Source organism: Halyomorpha halys, unplaced genomic scaffold (assembly GCF_000696795.3).
Source record: "Halyomorpha halys isolate HHAL.00 unplaced genomic scaffold, Hhal_1.1 Scaffold102.1, whole genome shotgun sequence".
In the NCBI taxonomy this organism is placed as follows: Eukaryota; Metazoa; Arthropoda; class Insecta; order Hemiptera; family Pentatomidae; genus Halyomorpha; species Halyomorpha halys.
In genome coordinates, this window is record NW_027113828.1 from 1,112,184 (window position 1) to 1,115,200 (window position 3,017).

Here is a 3,017-nt window from a genome sequence, read left to right on the forward strand (position 1 = left end):
CTCTCGCCACTGCCTAAACCGACCACCCTCGACGCAGTTCCGAATCCTGTTACCACATTCTTCCGACAACAAGGTTCCTGAATCGCCAAGATGTCAGCACTTCGGGCGAGAATTCTCAATTCGTCCTCGACCACTCGTCTCCGGCCCATATTGACCTGCAGGATATGCAGCCTACGCATACCGGGTTTTCTTCGCCTGCTTGACCATCATCTCTAGATGTACCGGGCATTCCCTGCTGCCCGCACAATGTCGGAGATCTTTCCCTGCTCTGCCACTTGCCTTGCAAAGCCTACAACACGAGGGTTCACCCTTCTTCTTTTCAGGGCACTCCTTAGCTTTGTGGCTGTCCCTGGGCACCACCTGCACGCCACCTCCTTTATACAGGCTTTTGCAGGGTGTCCGTACTCTTGGCACCGTAGGCAGATCAAGGGGTCCAGGTAATCTCTGATGGTCAGGCTCCACCATCCTCCGCTGACGTCCCTCGCGGACAGGGTCATCAGGGCGAGCCTCATAGCTTGGTGCAGTTCTCGCGATCTTCTTTTCCTTCACCACTATATCGGTCCTTTTATACTACAACAGGGGCTGAGTGTACCCGGCCGCCATTTTGTTTTTGATCTAGGCAGCTAATCGGAGGTTATTATTGGGTCACGGGACCCCTGGTGGGGGATTTAAATTCAAATTTAGTTTGACATAACCTTAACCACTCACGTGATCACTTGGCCACGCCCTCTTTTAAGTGATTACATTACTGCAACCAGGAGCTGAGTGTGCCCGACCGCCATTGTGTTTTTGGTCGTAATTTTGATTTATTTTGTTTACCCCCACCACTTATAAAAGTACCAGGTTACTGCTTTTTATACAATAACCTTCTTTCAGCATTTTGTTTTAGTGCAACTTAGGAGACCTGAGGTTTTTGACAGGGGCTTATTGTGTCCGACCGCCATTTTATTTTTCTGATGTTTCAAATATTTGTGGATTTTCATAGGGGCTAAGTGTGCCCTGACGCCAATTAATTTTTATTTTCTTTACCCCCCCACTTATTTAAGGGCTAACCAAGGGGTAACCACTTTTTATTCTATATAACCTTACTTAGTCATTTTTCTTTTCTTGCAACTTCAGTGTTTACCCCCACCACTTATCTAAGGCTGAGTGTACCCGGACGCCATTTTGTCTTTTGTTTGTTTACACCCGCCACCCGTCTTTCGTTTTTTATCCCCACTACTCATGGATTTGTAATGTACCCACTATCACCTCCATCGGCCATTTTGTTTTCCCCTGCGACCTAAGAGGCTTAGGATTTAGGAAGCGGCTGAGTGTGCCCGCCCGTCATTTTGTATTTTACTGATTGAGAAGTTTAAGGTTATGATAGGGATTAAGGTTGTCCCACCGCCATTATTAACTTCTTTTGTTTATTCCTTATCATTTATCAAAGGACCAAGTAATAAGTTAAAAAGAAAGACGCAGTCTGTCTTAGCTGGATTCAGATCTTAGCTCATTGATGTTTAGATTGCCAAGCTGTTGAACAATTTCCTTGCAGAGTGCTCCGGCTCGCTCTAGTGCATGTTTGGGGTTTATACTGCTGCTGTAGATGGCGACGTCGTCGGCATAGGCGGCGAATGTAGCTTGTCTGTAGATTGAGAATATCACTGGCCATAGAACTGCCCCGTGTGGCACTGCGCATGTAAGTGGGATGCTGGGGAAAGATATCCACTATCATAATATAATATTAGAGAATAATTAATATTTACATACTGATGTTTAATATTGTTCGAATAATTCATGATAGTTAATCCATTTATGCAGATGAGCCCGTAATCCCCTGGATTTACAAAAGAAAAACATATCACTTTGTAGGAGTGAAAATAATATTTGAAATTGAGTCAAAAGTCAACAGAAACGGAAGACATTGTGAGCTATGTGCTCCCTGAAACAAAAGGTGAAGAGGTGGCAGGGTGTGCTGTCTCCTGTTAGTTTTTTGAACCAAATATTTTTTGTGCTTCGATGTCTCCCTGACACATCAGGGGGACATCGAAGCACAAACAATATTCCACTATCATTCCACAGAAGGATTTATCAACTTTATAACCAAACATTAGATTATTGTATGATTTTTGATATTATTGAACACTCACACAAAATCTCTTAATATAAAAAAACTTTTGTTTTCTAGCTCATTCCTAGAAAGTTGTTGTATATTGAAGTCAAAGCCCAACTCCCCTATTTAAAATAATTCATACAACTATTGGTAAAAAAAAAAAAAGAAAACTGTTTCAAGAGAGAATTCAAACACATGTTTTTATTTTATGTAACAATACTGAATGTTTATTTTTTGTTTTGAATCGAAAAAGCAAGCTAACCAATTTCGTTCAGACTCTAAGGGGTCCAAAACAAAATTGTTTCAAAATTAAGACTGCCCTTCCGAAGTCCGTTGAATTGCTGTTATGTTGAGAACAAAGATTATAACTCTATCAACTTTTGCTATTTTGTATCATAATTGTATTTACAGTAAATTTAAGAAAAAATAGAAGTCGAGAATAAGTATTAAAGAAAATATTCATATGCAAAAACTCAAAACTGTTGTGCTACAATAGATGTTTACATCGATCATCTTGGCATCAGAATGAAAAAGCTTTGTTTAGATCACTGGTTGTTAGGACGGCAGGGTTACTGGTGTCCGGGAAACCAGGACGTCTCCTGGAAGAGGTCAAGGGATCACCCTTTGTCTACTCTCTGTGGTAGATATCTTGAAAAAGAAGACATTAAGGATCATCCAAGAAAAATAAGATCACTCTTTGTTTGGATCACCGAGAGTTTGGATGTTTGCTGAAAAGAGTATAGGACCAATACATTATTTACAATCAGTGTTTATTTGTGAGATAGGAGTAAAAGATAACCATCAGTCATCATAGAAGTGTATAAATCGGTTAGTTTAGCTCATCATATAATTACGTATTGGAGAAGATGATCGGGGGGGGGTCAGCAAAGAAACAACATAAATAAACAAAAAAATATTTATT